The 17,350-nt window shown below is 40.7% G+C and overlaps 1 protein-coding gene across 1 annotated transcript in view; it reads left to right on the top strand.

Moving 5' to 3' along the window:
* The first annotated feature begins 8,565 nt into the window (after positions 1-8,565).
* LOC143904936 (uncharacterized) overlaps positions 8,566-17,350 on the top strand; it is a 40,990-nt gene continuing 32,205 nt past the window's right edge. The window contains exon 1 of the mRNA XM_077419940.1: positions 8,566-8,970. The gene's annotated coding sequence lies outside the window, so the exon portion shown is untranslated. The remainder of the gene's footprint in view (positions 8,971-17,350) is intronic.

The raw sequence follows: 17,350 nt of genomic DNA on the forward strand, positions 1-17,350 counted from the left end.
TATACAATTTGTCTTTTGTTTGCGTATATTCCAAGCAAATTGTATTGCGACGTTGTTCTACTCACATTACGTACGTACATACGCATTGGCTATCGTGTTCTGCTTCGAGGTGCTCACTCGGTATCCCATTTTTAATTTTTATGTCGCCACAGAATTTCGAAATTAATTTTACACTAGGCGATCTATCTTACGCGACACGTCGAATCGCTTTTTTTTGCTTAAAATAATAAATAATTTATTAGATGTGGCTAATTTTCATCCCATCACAGCGCGAAATACGTATCGTAGCAAAAGAACAAAATGTAGATTAAAGACTTAAGATTCAGTTGCAGTAATGAAGGGTTCTAATAGATCCATGAAAACCAGTCGTGAATTCCGCGATTTAAGCTAAGTACAGACGTTTGTTACGTGCAATTCGCGGTTTCATTAAACATAAAAGGTGCATCAAGAGAAAGAGAGAGAGGTAGTCCCGTCAAGGTTTTTAATACCGCAATAAAGCCACGTCTTGCGCGGTTTTACGTCAGATTTATCGCACACGCTTTCTATAGCAACAATCTCGCTCGTCTCTCGTGTATTTTCTCGGCGCCTTCCGCCGCGCCGTCCCGTCGATCGATCGACGAAAAGCCGACAAATTAATACACGTTTCACGACGTGCCCGATATATCGAACCGCGTTAGGCTGTTGTTACGTCTAACATTTATGCACGAACCGTGACGGCAAATTATCTGACTCTCGATTAACCGTTACACCGATCTTATTTGCCGATTACGAAATTACATTCGTGGAACTTGATGAGAGGATTGATCACGAGGTCGAGCTATTTATGAGCGATATAGGTGTGTTTAAACGACGAGCGGAATTAATTAACCTAAGTGGAGCTGTGGGAATTGGCTAATCGATTATCTTACAGCTATATAGAGTGCTCCCGTTTTGTTGCATATTGCGCAGAATTGTCAGCGATATATTCCTTCCATACACAGTACGTTACTAAATAAACTTTGCAGCCATTATTTAGATTTTGCTAGTGTATTTTTATTATTTTATTGTCGAGTCTATTTTATTTATTGGAAATAATATCTGAACGTGTCAATAAATTCTTCCAATCGCGGTTGAAAATAGAAGTAGGTACTTCTCTTCACGAATGACGCGTTAGAAAAAGAAATAAATGACAAAACCTTTTTTAAACTTAATTTTGAATAATTTTTTTGTATCAAAAATTGACTTTAGCTCTTAGACTGTACAAAATATTGAGCGTCGAAAACGACAGGATTATTAGGTGACATTCGCACTTAAACTAATTGTAAGTCGCTAAGAGAATATTGAAATTAAATTAATTAAAGAATGTAATATGCAAGTATATCAGTAACGTTCTGAACAAATGCACTTAAATCTCAATAAATTAAACGTTTTTAGAAATTAATTCCTGTAGATATTAAGTTTCTAATAACGGTAGAAAATTATGCGTAGAATTCGATCGTTTCTGTCGATGAATTAAAAGTTTCGCTGATATTTCGAAATAACTTTACGGATGTTATTTCCATGCCGTTCTATTGTCGTCGAATCATTGATCGTTAAAAGTATGCCGGTAACCGACGACGTACGTTTTTGGAAAATAAATGACCGGTGAAAGTGCAGCGGGCGAGTTAAAGAATCTAACGGAGGTGTGGCTGACGATTTTAAAAGCCATTGATGAGAGCCGAAAGAGCTAATAAAGTCTCCTCTCCCTCTGCTCTTTCGCGCTCTTTCCAAGCTTGTAACGTCTGTCTTACATATGATAGTTTGTAGCCGCGTCAGCTTGGCAATCGTTAAGTCATCATGCGCGCATGTAACTGAGTTTATAAATCTGCAGCTATATTGATTTTCAGTCGAATTGTTATTTTTATTCGCGTGTATAGAGAGAAGTTGCATTCAAAATTAGGTCAGACCATAATTGTTCTATTAAAAGCTCCATTATCTTCGTCATTAAACACAAATACAACGAAATAGCTTGATGAGACATAATTTACATGTCTTATATACAACGTGCTAATTTTGGCCGATTATTTTGCGTTTGTTGCTTAAAATTATTTAGATCGAGTTGTTCCGCGAGTTGCTTCGCGCTAATGCTATCGAGGATTTCACGCAACGATGATCAGCTGGCGATTAATGCGGAAATCGCTTTCGTACTTTCGTTTCTTCCGGTATGACCTACTTTATACGAAGGAATGTCTGGGGAGGTGTTTTAGATTTTCGTCGTGCGAGTAGCGCGACGTATCGGATCGTCCACCTGTAAAATCGAAAACCGGTTTTGTTCATTACGTCGGCGTCGCCCTCTTGCATGCGTCTCCTTCAGCAGGAGTTCGTGCCAATACAGGTATAATGTCCGGCGCAAATCGATAGTCATCCTTTGTGCGCCGAATGAATATTCTCCGCGAAACTTGTATCTGCTTTAACGATGCTAATTCTGAAGATATTCAAGAATGTCCAGCTGGCGTTTATGAACGTGGCTGTAATATATTATAAGAATGTTAAATTTAAATTTAATTAAATCTGTTTAACAATTTAATTTAATTTAGACCTTTTATTTGAATTGCACGCCAGATAAGAAACATCATAATTTTTTAAATATTAAATTAGAGAAGAGTGCACTGATGCCTTATCTTTTTTATATTGTATCTTAATGTAGTTGATTTTTTAATAATTTCATACAACAATTTCATGGACTGAAGAGTCCATATTTAATGTTTTTCTAATTTAGAGTAGTGACTGATTTTTTTAACTTTTTATATATTGCAAGATGGAAGATGTATCTTTTACAACTCTCTTTTTCTTTTTTTTTGTTTTTTTTCTCTCATTAATTTAAGTAGACCATTTTATTGACAATTTTATTGAAAATAAAAAACAAAAAATAGAAAAATATGCCACTGTCGTAACTTTTCCCTGCATCAAGCTTCATATAGACGATAAAATGAGTTATATACCAAGATTGACCGTGGAAAGGGTTAAAGATCGATTTGCGTCGTGCGGTGAGCAGCATCACTATTTCGATTTCACGGGAGTAGAGAAGGATGTTGCGAAGAATACGAATTACTCTCGGCAAAATAAATCGACGAGACTTCGAGAGATTTCGCATTGCGTGACTCGCGTATTAAGGAAGATCATGTGTTCGAAAGCGAAGTTCGAGCACGACGGAATATAGATCGAATGCTCGATCATTTCTGCTCCATTAGTCGATCAGTGTCACGCGTCGAAAACACGCGGGAAAACGGGAAGATTACATTTGCTCGCCGCGATAATTCCGGGCCAAATTCTCAAGGTACGTTTCTCAGCGGGGGCCGAAAACGAAACGAGATATTGTGTCTGGGAATGAAGAAAACGTGCGCGTAATATTTCATCTTCGTGGCGACTAGAGGCAAACGAAATACATTTCGCTTGCTCTCGAGACGTTTCTCACGTGGTTTACGTTTTGCTGTAATAAACCTCTTGTCAATTATACATGCACCTCACGTTTTACAACGATAAACCGGTACCTCGCTATCCGGATAAACGTATGTAAAATGTTGCTATCTTAATAGAATATCGGCGTTAAAATGTCTTTTTTGAAACAAAGGTAAATTAAATAGCTAGATAAATTCACGGATAGAATATATGTACGTCTCTCGCCCGCGGGAAACTTGCCCCGGCTCTAGATAAATATAGCAATTTATTAACTTCCATTAAAGCTGATGAATTTGCCTAATGGATAAAGGCCCATAAACTTGATTCTTGCCGGGGGTTTCGCTCATAATTTCGTTTCCTCTGCGCAACGGCGGTATATTTGAAAGTAAAATCCATATGCACATCGGCATGGCTTGTATGAGTTGTATGAGTTGCGTATCCATTTCTCTGGTTACCGATATATATTCTACAATCATATACGGAGCGTATCATAAACCTGATGCGCTATTCTTCTGGCGAACGATGTTCCGAGATCAGTATTCATAACGATAACTTATTAGAAAGCGGACAGACGTGTAGCGTGAACGCGATACATGACCGATACGTCATTAATCATCATCTACGTCATATTTCCTATTCTTAATTACTCTGCGCATTTCCAGCTTCGAGATACAAATTTCTCGTGAAATCGATGAGATGTGATCTCGTGCGTCTATAACAATAGACGTTAGATAGACATTAATAAATTTAATTTATACTTACTATTGCGAATGTTTACATTAGAAATATCAATACATATTGATTAGCTATTATTTACAGTTACGTTTATTAGCTTTATTTAAACTGGACGGTAGAACCGACGCTTGATTGATCCCCTTTAATTGCAGACCATAATTGCATACTGCAATTTCATCCGACATAAAAATAAACAGAGAGATGGGGCGAGAGAATGCTATAACTGTCTGCATATGTTGGAGCTAGGTTGTACCAGTTTGATGTGCTTGATTCTGTTTTTCATACAGAACAAATTAATTGCTGGTGTAAGCTGGAAGTTTGTTGCGAAGATGCTAACATAGCTTGGTTATCGAGCCTCTGGCAAGCAAGATATCAAGTTCGCAACAATTACCGCCCTTGCGTTAAAGTCCTGCGATATCATACTACTCCGCAACCCCCAACGCGGAATGATGTTTGACATTTTCGGAGCGTATATTTGACTCGTATCGCTGCTCGAACTCCTGCTCCGATATTCCCGGTTGGATTTACCTCCAGAAATGGAAGATATAGGTAAATGCGAATGATGAAATTATAGACGTGAAGTCGTATTTTGTATATTAACGTTTATATTGACGCTCTTCCTCTGTGTATAATTTAGAACCTTTTAATGATATAATTTTATCGTTGATCAAACGTCACAAGTTTCTTTAAGAAATTGTTTTAGAATATGAATAATCCTCTTCTCTATTAGTGTTAAAAATTAACACTAACACAAATATAATTAAATAGAGCGCTAAACGCGGATAGCCGGGCCGATGAGAACGGCACGTAAAAGCCGAACATCGTAAAAGCATCCGTCGAGGCGGTAAAAGCACGCGGGCCGATCGTTAGGAAAGCGACTGGCTGCAGACACCGGCTTCGAAAGTGAGCCCTCGATCACGTTTCGTCCGACGCCAGTTCGCACGTAGACGCGCGCGCGCGCGGTCTGAGCTTTGTTTTCGTCCTCTTTTTTCCCCTTCGATCTTAGCACGACGGACGACGCGGTCCGAATCCACGACAACGCGGCACGTGTTTTCACCGGGCGAATCCTTAGACGAAGTCGTGCCCGATACGAGGCGAATTCCCGACGTTATTGAAAGACGTCCCCTGGATTTCTCGTGTGAAAAATCTCGTCGCTCGCGCGAGATGCATTTGTCGTTTAACGTTTCACATGATGGTAGTTGGTTTAGCTGGGTGCAGCGGCCGTGTTGGCTTCCCGCGGGAAGTTCCGTATATCGCGACGATATAAACGAGAAAATTTTCCCGGCAAACTAGAATCTCGTACAAGCGTGTTGAATGATAGAAAAATCTTTAAACTAGAAGCAAATTTTTCTCTAGAAAAGGAGAAAAAGAAAGAAAGGGAAAATGGGGATAATCTTTTGGGCGCGACATAAATCTAGCTTTGAATATCTTGTGAACATCTGTATCTATATGCCATGTAAGATTTGCCATGTAAGATTAGTCTCATTAAGATGTGTGATATTTATAAAATGGCTTTGCGCTTTTCGTTAGATAAGCAGCTTATTAAAGTAGCGACTTTTCAATAAAGAGAGCGCGATTTCTTCAATATATACATATGTGTATATATATATGTATGCATATATATACATGTAAATATATTTTAAATAAAATTATCTAATTGCTGTTTACATGCTTCATATAGATTTATTTAATTTCAGCTACAAAAAGCCAAGAAATGGACTTGGTTTACAATATACCTTATACACACTCATACCAACTTTTTTAACTTAACGCGTGCAACTATTAATTCATTATTCTGTACTTTCTCAAATTTTTTTTAGAAAAACCATTCCTTGAGCCTTAAACGACTTAATCCATTATTTGCACGTTAAACTTTACAACCTAAACTAAAAAAAATATTTGAACCTAGTCCGCTTCAGCAGTAGGCCAAGAAACGGACATTATTCACCTATATACACACACACACATACCTTCATACAACAACGCGCAACAACTAATATTAATATTCCATATATTTTTAAATTTTTTTCAAATCTCCTTTAATCCAGGAAGAACCATCCTAAAACTTATAAAACTTGAATTCTAATGCATTCTCTTTATAAACTTTATACTCCAGAACCTATCATATACCTTAAACTTAAACTCATATCTTCCATAACTTCTGCGTGCGAAACTCAAAGCTTAATCTTAAAACTACAAAACATAATAATTCTCTCTGTTGTTCTTTATCCCTACCTTTACCTTAATATTACAACCATTTTCCTATTTTTCAACCACATATATTGACATATTAATAATTCTTTACCTTTACCTTAAAATATTAACGCAACTTTCTCATCTTACAATACTCAATTTAACTGTAAAACCTTTACACTCAAATATTTACATACACCTACATATAATAAACTCGACTAATAACAAATCTCCTGCTTCCTAACATAATACTTTCCTATGTTCCCTTATCTAACTCATCACACCTCCCTGTATATATGCCCCTCCTTCCTCTTTTCTTTTCTTTTCTCTTCCAATATATTATCTTCTTAATCTTAATCTTCCTGATTTTTTTGAGTTTATTCCTAATTTAACTTAAAAAACTTCTGTGCCCTCGAATCGCTCCTTTCCTCTTCCTTATTTGCCAAATTCCTCAGCACTGCTCCTCTCCTCTCTACATGCTTCGTATATAAATATAACAACAAGTCGAGGCAAAGTTGCAACGCCATGTACACGGGATAATTAGAGCAAGACTCTAAGATACATAATTATGCCTAAGATACGTAATTATAAATGAGAGATACTATACTTAATTCTACTTAATTTTTATATCGAAATTGCGACTTTGCTTTCGTACCGCTTTCTTGATGTCCGTAACTTAATTAGGCTTGTTTGCTTTTTCTTTCTTTTTTTCTGTCTTGTATGAAACTCATTGATTTCCTATGCTCCGGTCTTGCGAAACACCACGGTTAACGTTGAGCGAATCGTTAATCGCGCTCGCGACTAGGAAAAGCCAATTTTAGTCGAGGGCAAAGGAGACCATACTTTCTCCGTCGCCGCGCCGCTGATAAAACGTGTCGCGAAAAGGAAACCGCTTGAATGATCCTTCGTAAAATTGTATCACGACCGATAACGATGGGACAAGCGAATATCCCGTTCGGCGCGAGGTTCGGCGTGTCTCTCATTTGGAGAAATCAGGCGTTTCGCCACGCGTTAGAGACAGCGTTCGGCTAAGATCATTTTCTAAATTACATCGTGTTGATTAGCGACAAGCGCGAGACTGCATCGCGCGACGAATCGTTGCACCAGCCGATTACAGTTTACGTGTGTCGCCCAGTGGGTCCACCGGTGTATTCTCACGTTCTTCGTCCTAATTCCGGCGCGCCTGAATTTCAAAGGTAAACAGACTAAACCGTTGGCTGTTGAAAGGATTTACATTTCTTTTAGAAAGGCGACACCACGGTTACAGACCGCGTACACTTACGTGAAACGCGCCCAGACAAATTTTCGCCGAGAGCGTCGCGCGTTTCTTGCCTTTTTCTCCCTCGGGTCTTCTCGGTTTCGACGCGCGGAGAGGTGCACGAGGAAACTTCCGCTCTTTCGTAGATATAACCGAAAATAATATCTATCGAATTGAGGTCCGTCACAGTACTGTTTCCACGTTTAATTTCCGGTGCAGAGGGTCGCGCATCAGGCAGAAGGCGCGACGAACCATTCGATTCGTTCCATGAGCAACGCGACTACGGTAGGACAGATGAAAAATAAAAAAGAAGAACGCATCGAACGAGTATTAGAAAATTCGCGATTGGTTAACCTACTTCGCCAGAGCGAGTCCAGCTGTTCTAGAAATCTTTCTTGTGATTTTATACGACAATCGCGGTTCAACTTCCGCGGCAATATTACGCGCTTCCGACTGCACGGATTTCGAGTTTAGACAGCTTCCAACGGAGCGGTTGAGAAAGTTAAGAATTACATTGCTGCGGAATTTCAGGCAACTACGAAAAGATGAAACGTGCGCGCACTCAGAATCTTAAAATATGACAGCAATATATTATTAGCTGATTGCTTATAAATAAGTTTGGTGTTGATTGTAACGCTCAGCGTGCTAAAATATTCTTATTTTGGTACAATCGATTTTCCAGCCTGTCGAAAATTGAGATCTCGAATCGTAAACTTTCGCGAATTTTCGCTTCGCGATTGCTGATTCCAACCAGGAGATGCGCGATCACGTATCTGCCGGTGCAAGAGGATTATGCACCTGTGGGGGTTGCGGCGGCAGGCGACCCGCGTCGTAGGACCGGCGAACGGCGCGTCTACCGCGTCGCGACGCGGCAGAGAAGGGAGCGCGCGCGCGCGAGAGAGAGAGAAAGAGGAAGAGAGAGCGCGCGTGAAAGATACGTGGGGGCGAGAGAGAAGTCGCGATTGGTTAAACCACTCTCGGAAAAGCCCGCCTGGCTGCTCGACCGGCCGGCACTTCGCTCAGTTCTCCACTGTGCTCCGTGTGAAGCGGAGCTTTCGAGATATCTCCTCGCTCTCCCTCTCGCTCGCCGCGAACCGCGCGGGATCGACCCTTCGCGCGGGATCCCGTGCGAGTGCCAGTCACGTCTCCGCCAGGAAATCGTGAAAGGACAAGGCAGCGGTATCCTGATCTAGCCAGTTTTGAGAAGAGGAAAAGGGGTAGACGAAAGGATTGAAGGAAAGGACGACAATGTGCGAGAGGAAGCTGCTGCGAGTGCTCTAGGACGAGAGGACCTGAACTAACCGAGTGATACCGGACACCTTCGAGAAGGACCCCTCCGGGAAAGAGTGCGATTCAGCATAATCACGGTGAATACCTCTATTATTGCATCGTTATCAAGTTTTTGAACGATTTTAAAAAATTTTTAGGTTCAACTTTTCTATAACTTTTTATTTCGTACGATTTTCGAGTTGTCCCTGTGGACAACTCTGGAAACAGGAAAATCAAATAACTTTATAGCGTCGTTATATTGATACCATGATTGCCGATATCGACAATCAGACTTTTGTGTATCTTCGCACTACAACAACATTAGCAAATATTGTAATTTTTTAGTGAGTATCTTTCTGTGAAAATATTGCACAAAAACGATTTACGCAGAAAATGTATTCTGACACACATTCTCCATTACTTTTATTTTACTATTTTATTTTCGTGATTAAGATAATTCTTTGCGAAAATATTTCTTTTCACGAAAGACGACTTGTATACAATAGGCGGCTAGATACGTTATCTGTTCTTAGAAATTCTCTTGAAAATTAGAGAACAAAGCTAAAGTAGACTGTATTACAAGTACAAAGTGGTCAAAGGAAGCAACGAAGCGCAGTCGGCGCTCGTAAACTCGCGCGATGCGCTCTGTGTGCTGTTAAGGGTTGATAGGGGAAAATTAAGGAAACCTCTGTGCACACTATTCTGTAGCTTTGTCAAGACTACGCGCCCCTAATTTAAGCGCACAGCCGTGTTTCCCTGAGCTTCAAGCTTAACGTTAAAGGCACTTGACGTTTATTCTCGGCGGATCTTTCAGTGAAATTTTAGTTGAAAATACAATCGGGGAGAGGATTACATGGTTAACCATCTATAATAATAGGATTATTCGGGTCACTCGCATCTTAGCACGACATACTTATCTCTAGACGTTGTACCAAACTAACAATTTTGTTGTGTATTTCTTGAATGTTAATTGCGAGAAGCTCCTTACATACAGTCGATAATTATTTTGTAAAAACTAAAAACTCTACACTAAATTGACCAAAAAATTTGTTGCAAAAAGGACATTCGTGTATTAAATGTAGGACACTTTATATTCTAAACAACGCTAATAGGCGCTCGACTAACTCGACTAGGTTTTTCTGTTTAAATTTAAAGATCCCTTAATCCCATTTGGCATATAGGTCACGTCATTTTCGCGAATTTTATATACTTTACTCGGAGAAATGCGTCGTCTTCTGGGCGATGCGGCGTTACTTCGTCTCCTACTCCACGGGATTGTTCGATCCATTTCTTAATTCGGATTTTACGTTATTCATAGACCGCTAGCTGGCAGAATCGATTCATATCCGTTCTCGGATAAGGAGAAACTTTGACTCGACTTTGACGGTATGCTTTCCGACGGATGTTTGGTGTCGATCTTATTAAGCGGAGACGAGTATTGCCACACGCGGTCATCAAAGCTCGACAAACGAACCGTTGTATGTGTACATACGTACGGTTGTATGTGCGACAAACCGTTGCGCTACCACCGCTCTTAATGAGCCTGAAGATTGTTCAATTCGTTGCACGCGTGACTCGATGGCTCTTCCGTGACTTGGTCGATTTCCGAGCGAAAATCCTGGACGTAGCGTCGTCTCGTCGGGAAAGCGCTCGGAAAATTGGGCTGAATCAATATTATCACGCCAGTTTTATATCCATGATTCTATCATTTTCTATTATTTTGCTCCGTGTATAAAAAAATATTTCACTGATGTTACAAAATCTTGTGCAGAATTTTTTCAGACGTTAAATATAAATTAATTGCCAAAGAGCAGTTAAATCGAATCTAGTTAAATTGTAATAAACAGTTTTGGCTCGCCTGGCATTATTAAAAGTTGCAAGCTTGAAAATCAATATCCGCGCGCATTTCTACCGAAAGTAGTAAAGCGTGCAAAATAAAAATTCTAATATGGAGGATACGTTCTGCGCTAACATATTCGATGGTAAATGCCCGATCGATAGAGCGATTTGCCGTTGTATCGTTCTCGCCGGGAGTTTTATATGTATGACGTTCAGCCAGTAAGACAGTAGGACTGCGGTATGAGCGCAGGAATGTATAAAACGATGTAACTATAGTTTATGGAATTCTAGTCATCCTGCATTCAAACCGAAACACCACCCACGTTGCATTTCTAGATTTGCGGTTCCACTCGCCCGTGCATCCTTAATCGGTTCGGTTTGCGGGTCTATTGATTCCTGGCGTTAACCGGATCCCGAATTCGGAACGCGAAATCGCCGCTTGATTGGCATTAATCATGACTGCGAATGTATTCGCGCCGACTATAGTTCCCGTCGCTCGTTCGTATACGTGGATACGGTCCACAATTATGCCCGGTGCGATTTGTTCTTGATATAGAATTTTCGTCAGTATAACACAAAACTTGACGAAAGTCTAGTCTTACTTAACGTTAATTAAAGTTTGCGGTAGAAAGTTCAAATTATTCAGAACATGAAAGATTAGATCACAAACTGCGGAGGTAAAACGATATTAAATATGAACGTTGAGATGTTCGCTGAGCTTGATAAAAATTTACTAAGTACGAGAGATCGAAACTCTCAGCTAAATAAATTGAATCAAAGAGAGAAGGAAGAGTGAAGATTACATCAGGTACATAAAGAAGAAATGGAATATTTTTAATTACATCTTAAGACACATGACATTGAAAACACATAAGCCACTCTGAGAGCAAGTGCATAGGTATTGGAAAAAGTAATAATTTTGAAGTAACATTTTACATTTCTTAAGTATATATAGAGTTTGGCTAAATAAGGAATGTAACGTCACATAAGTATCGCGAAACACGTACGGTGTGTAGAAATTACTTGAGGAACCCTGCATTAAGAGATACTGTTCCACCGCTAGTTTACACTCAGTTTAAGACCGCCTCTGCGTATCTACGTTGCGGTAACGTTGGAAACTTTGTGCGCTCAAGTTCTTGGCCCGTAAGTGCCACCCAATCTCGGCGACGCGCCTCGGATCCACAGCGCTTGTGTGCAAAGCAGCTTTTGCGCTTGTTTCCTCTGTACGTACCTACCTGTGCACCGCCGAGAACGATCGCGCTGCTAAACTGCTCGCACGTCGCTAAACTCAGATCGGATCATACGTGCGACACAACGGAGCGCGGTGTAAGAGAAACCGCGCCTAGCGAACTAGGTCGATCACCTTTTTTTTCGATCACTGCCGCAGCTGCGACGCCGCCGCCGCCGCCGTCGCCGCCACCCTTGTATCCGCTTTAATCTGCTGGCTCCTCGTGCGCACGAAATTGCATCTGTTTCATCGGCATTCAGGAAGAGTGCCAAAGTTCGGTCTCGCTCCAATCGCCTTGCGGGAAACCGATTCTCCCGCTCGATCCTGCCGAGGAATCCGTCCGCGCTCGCTGCTATGCGGAGGATATGCAGTCGATCACATGGAATATCTTAAGGCCCGTGAACTCTCTCCGTGGCGAAAATTTTCATAGTTTTACGACGCGGCCAGTCGACATGACATATCGGATATCTCTACGACACGTTAACAATCCACATTCGCGTTTTTTTAACGTTGTTCCTCGTAAAACTGCCAGGTACAGTTCACCATGAGAGAACGAAATTGAAAATGGCGAAATAAAACGATTAATTAAAATGAATTAAATTACGCATGTAGATTTTCATGAGTTGTATAAATATAATCAGCATTACACACACAATTTTTCTGTTGTGGAAAATTGACTCGAGTTCCTCATCGGATTTAAAATTTCGTACTATCACAGTAATTCAATAGGGAAAATATATTATACATTTCGGAGATATTTCGGGAGATTTACCAGCGCAATAATTTATGGATAGGAACGGTAGAGCCAGACATACATCCGATTTTTACCGGAATTATAATACCAGATTCGCTTAATTGTAAACGAGATTAATTAAATATCCGCGCAGTTTCGCTAGAGGCGACGAAATACAAATTACGTATGAAACTACACATATAATTTGCCCGCTTCATTAAACTTCTGCCCGTTATTTAAATGGGAAAGCGGGGCAGCAACGGTAGTCCGATATAATGGCATTGTAATGTCGCTGTCGTCAAATATTCCATAAGCATTTCCGAAAATTTCATACGAACGTGATATCGCCGCGCTTACTCGGCTGCAGAATTATTTTAACTTTCGTCACTTTCCTCAAAAAGGAGGATTGTCTCGCACGGTGCATATTGCGCGTTTTATTAGTCGACTGTCTGGCGAATTCGAAATGTATTCAACGCTTCAGTGAAGCCAGCTTGTGAATTTTAATTAAAAACTATGCGGCATGATAAGATGATATAATGTAGCTCGCGTACCACCGTAAAAATAAGAGAGATGCGATATTATTATTGACAATGCCACATTCCTACAGTCACGAACTTAATTACGTTTGATAAACTACGTGCACAGTCCTCGTCTTTGCGTTCGTTATTATTACACTACAGAGAAAGTAGAGCTGGGAAAAACATCTGGAGCGCAAGAAAATTTACTATTCGTGTTCTTAGCTGCCATCGCCATTTATATTCGTGCATATTGCTGTGCAAACGTAATTTTTTTTAGGTAACTTTATACTCGTCATATTCTATGTACGGCAGTTATTTCTATCCGTTACTCTTATTTGTGGCTTCTTGAAAAAATTTCTTGAAAAAATGGGATCCTCACATTACGTAATTAATATATTTTGGTATAATATTATGTACATTATCACAGGTATCGAAGTCCCGGTTATATATTATGACAATTCCAAACTGTATCTTTCTCACGTTATCGCTATCAAGAACTGTCAAAGTGTATCCGAACTCATTGCTACGTAAGTGCGCGTAATGTATCCCTACCAACACACGTTCGTACACATGCGCGATATTACGTGTACGTATGTATACGTCAAAGGCTGTTCTGGGTTTAATGTACGGTGTCCCATAAGGTGCATATATCTCCCTTTACAACCAGGAAACGGGCACGGTCCCTTTACACCCGGCGGTATTCATAAATCCAACAAGGAGACCAAGGAGAAGGAGAAATGAGGAGGTGGAGGAGGTGAATGCTTGGCCCGTCGTTGCCCTCCGTATCTCTTTACGCGCGCCGCCGCGCCGCGCCACGCCGCGCCACACCGACTCGTCATCCGCGCATTTATTATCGTTCTCCGGCGGCCGGCGATAACTCGCGGGCGTGGTGATCCTCGATATGAATTCCCTGTCGTCACCCGCCGTGACGAGCGAGCGGCGAATCCCGCATACGAGCGAGATTGTGGCGCGTGAAACGCGTCGCGCCTCGCGGCGTTATCGGAGATCTCCCGGCGCCAATATGAGCCCCGATATATGAAAGTACCGGAATACGCGGGCAACCTCGCCGTCGGAGAGAAGCTCGAGAGTCGCGGGATCACGCGATATCGGATTGTCAAGGGTTTTTGCATTTCGGAAGCCGCGCGAGCGAACGATTGCTGTCATCGCCCCGTTCGAACGATGCATCTTCGCTGGTTTGCGTTGATTGCATCGCCGCGCACCTTCACGCTCTCGTTCCTCCACGCTCGCGTATCGCGTGCCATTCGCTTGTTTGCTCTGTAAATTACTACCTACTGTATTTGTATCTTTAATGGACTTAATCATTTAATGCACTTAATCAGTTATAAGCATTTTTTTAATACTTAAAGAGTTACAGGATGTAATTCGTTTAGTGGCGGATTTGTGATACCCATGCAAGATGATATTATTATTTAACAAGCTGTAAAATAATAATTTCTTTCTTCTCATTTATTTTTGTGATAATTGATAAATATCGTGCTTAACATACTATGTTTCATCAGCGGATGCTCGACGATAGTTAATATTCGCTTTTGATCTTAATTCCGCCATTAGGGTATTACCATATCACTCAATATAGAGCTCGCTTTTGACGTTTAAGCTCCTTAGACGTGAATGTAAAGCCGATCTGTTACTCTTATCGGATAATTTTTGCATTTCGAGCACGAACTTATTATTATACTCGCTTTCATTTGCAACTATTTCATTTCGCAATTTTATCTTATGGAAATAAAATCCTCTGTTGACAGTATTTTAATAAACGACGATTACATCCGCTCTGAACGAGTTAATAGATCGACGGTATTATATAGATTTTTCCAACAATTGCCGCCGAGCTTCTTCTATAATTTATTACTCTTCAATGGATATTACTTTCGTTGTTAGCAAAATGAGCTTTCTAGACTCGTATTTTAAGATGATCAATGAATAAAGAAACGATCTTACCTTTATTATTCAGACAAGTCAGGAGATCCAGGTCCGCGGGTATTCTCGGTTTACTCAAAGACGTAACTTTGGTTGATCGAGTTGGCAAACTGAAGCGGAGAAATTTATAGGGGACGGAGCCAATTATTTCGCCGTATTTACATTCGTAGGCCGGACATGAATGCGAAATTCAATCGCGATTGAGATTGGCACCCGGTAAAATACCGCAAGCACAGTATTTTGTCATGGTCGAAATACGGTTATATATATACGAATGAAATGTCTTTCGTGAATGGCGGTCAAATTATTTTCCTATTATTTTGCGGTGACTGCGGAAACTCGCGATTTTACCGCCGTTATTACTTAGAGACGATTTCGTCTTGGCGAGGAATTCCAAACGCGATGAAACTCTTCACCCGCGTACTAAAGCTCTTCGAGACTTTACGGATGGTGCGCGGGACTTGAGAGCGAAGCTCAATTTTTCATTTAACCGAGCGGCGTCGCACATCCTCCTTTTCCTTCGGTTTTTCTCCCCGCAAACGTGGTTGTCGGTTGCGCGAACATAATTTCGCGAGAGCTCCCGCGAATTGTTCACCCACCGAGTTTTCCGAGTTCCCTCTTTAACGAACTTGGGCTTTTCATGGGCACGTTCGCCGCGAGCGAAGCCGCTGCCGAAAGACAATGGCGCGCCGAGAATAGTCTGCTCGTTGAAGAATATGAACGTTGTTACTTGTTCGAGCCACAAACGGAAACTACTTGATTCTGCAATTCTTTATCCTGAAAGACGCATATTTGCGCGCAAGTTCTCGTACGGTATATTTCATCGCCTTATAAAATACCGACAAATGAATGCGTTCCGTATAATAAGAGGTATCCAGGTAATGCTTCTATGTCAAACCTGAGAGAAAGCATTTTAAGATTTTTCCCCGAGGGAAATATTACGATACATAAAGTTGACGCATTTTGTGTCACGCGAGTAATCTATATAATTTAGAAAGATAAACTATACTTTTGAAAGAAAATATATAATTTTAAACGAAGAATAAGATAGAGTCAATTTTGTCATTAATATTAGAGAGACATATCGGCCATTCGGCTCATCTCGATTACCTCAGCTTATGTAATAACGCGAAATAGCCACTAGACGGGAAATTATGGCCAAGTTCGACGGGCGCGCTAAAAATTTCATCCGCTACGGCTACGAGTTGGAGTGACCTTATTTCACGGCGACACGAAATGTTGGATCGGGGTAAAAAGTGTCTTACTACGGGGAGATAACCGCAGGGCGCGCGCGGGACAAAACAAGTTTAACTCTCGGCTACTATGGTTGAATTCGAGTGACGTAAGTGCGCTACACGACGCTAGCGCAATAAAACTGCCATTATATTTTATTACCCGCGAGTCGGTACGCAACTCTATACTACAACTCTCTTTTCCATTTTTTAGTGTCACAACGGATAGGGAACGGCTGGCTAGCCGGCGGCGTTGCAAACAGCACAGCCACCGTTGCAAATTTTTCTACGTATTTTACAATCTCTAGGTACCAGGAGTACATTTGACTATGCCACGTGATGGAAGGATTAAGCAGTGCGGCAAACTGCACAGAATTTATACAGAGGGCAAATATTTTTTCGAAGAAGTAACGTATAAACCGTCAGCATGGTTAATTTTCTGAATCTGTGAAACGCGCTTTGAAGAGTATAGCAGTTTTGAGTGGAAATCACATCAGATATTTTAAATTATTTAAAAAGTGGACGATAAATGTTTTAAACGTCTGTTTTTATTACAAAATTATATTGTAAGGTAAAATCCTTATATAACAAACATTTTCATACTCTAACAAATTTGGCAGAAATTCTGCGAATTGTGTTCTAAGAGTTCTTAAGATATTATTAGAATCCTCCACATAATATCGATTTGGAAATTCGTGTAGTACTTCTCATTGTTGAGAGAATACGTTATCCTGGTCTCGTTCGCTATTGGCCAATCTAATTAGTGTGCCCAGCAGGCATATATAGTTCTAGTCGTTACCAGGGATGATATCGATCCATCCCGCACCAAAGATCTTTCGAGAATAGCTGTATAACGGGTCAAGAGGCTATATCATGCACAGGAATGCAGATCGATTTTCAGGACGAAATGAGCCGGGCGTACCGACAAAAATGAGACGGCGCGTTGTGTCTGTCATATTATTTATGAAAGGACTCGTAGTCCGAATA

Source organism: Temnothorax americanus, unplaced genomic scaffold, assembly GCF_048541705.1.
Source record: "Temnothorax americanus isolate GAGA-0224 unplaced genomic scaffold, ASM4854170v1 Scaffold6, whole genome shotgun sequence".
NCBI lineage: Eukaryota > Metazoa > Arthropoda > Insecta > Hymenoptera > Formicidae > Temnothorax > Temnothorax americanus.